General features: G+C 51.4%; 2 annotated features.

The window, feature by feature from the left end:
- Positions 1–1036: a sequence feature (heterozygous, Esmeraldo-like haplotype).
- Positions 645–675: a microsatellite.

Raw genomic sequence — 1036 nt, 5'->3', positions numbered from 1 at the left:
AAGAGACAACCCTGCAGCTACCCCGTTGCTGCTCTGCAGGCGATTAGACAAAAGCATGGCGTGGGCGCCGGGTAATCGGAGATGTGCCTCACGAAATGGTGGGCGCGTTTTCTTCTTGAGCTGGAAATTCTCCGCCCCCAACCGCGCCCTTCCGCGGGGAGAGGGAAGGAAGCCCCTCGCAGACGCGACGCGGCTCTTTGTGGCGGACGCCCCCTCCCTTTTTTATTTTATTTATGGATTAATTGGCTTATCGGCCTGTCGTTTTAACGATTCTTGGCGGCGGCGGGATGCCGGGCCGCCGCGCTGGCCCGGGAAACGCGCGACGGCGGTGTGCTTTCCGCGCCCCCCGCCAAAGCCTTCTCTCCGGCGGCTGGCCGGAGCGGCCGTCAAACCCTTTTGAGAGGACAAGCGCAATAAAAAGATGGACACAGAGGGGCGAAAGGTTTCTGGGTTATGAACGCGGGGGACACGCGATACTTATTGCGAGGGCGCCTACACTTAATGCTTCTACTGCGTTTGAGTGGCTGGCGGAGAAGTCGGCTATATTGATGTTTTCGATCGACTCTTCTGAATGATCTTCAAAGGGGTTGGGTGTTTGATCCCGGAACGGTTTTTGTCTGCAGGCCGTATTTGATTGACTGCAATTTTCTTACTTTTTTTTTTTTTTTTTTTTTTGCGACATGGCATTGGAGAGCCCGCATCGCCACTCAATTTCCCTGTACTCTGTGTGTTTGAACTGGATCTGTGAATTTGCTGCGCACCGAGACGGAAAATGAAAATGAGAAGCGGAATCTTCCTCGCATCCGCATCACGCTGGCCTTGGCTCCTATTTTCTTTTTGTGCGATGGCGGGGTTTCTAAAAGATTTTGGGATGCGTTGTGACAATAATGGTACTGGAAGGATCTCGAAACCTGTTTGTTGCATGCAGCCATAATAGGAAACTTAAATACCTCCCATTTTATTTATTTATTTGTATTTTGAGCAACGGAAATGCTTACTGGCCATCAATCCACTTTGTGGGGGGATACTTCTCTGT

Source organism: Trypanosoma cruzi, genomic scaffold, assembly GCF_000209065.1.
Source record: "Trypanosoma cruzi strain CL Brener 1047053516833 genomic scaffold, whole genome shotgun sequence".
Taxonomy (NCBI): domain Eukaryota; phylum Euglenozoa; class Kinetoplastea; order Trypanosomatida; family Trypanosomatidae; genus Trypanosoma; species Trypanosoma cruzi.
This window is presented reverse-complemented; position numbering and strand designations above follow the sequence as displayed.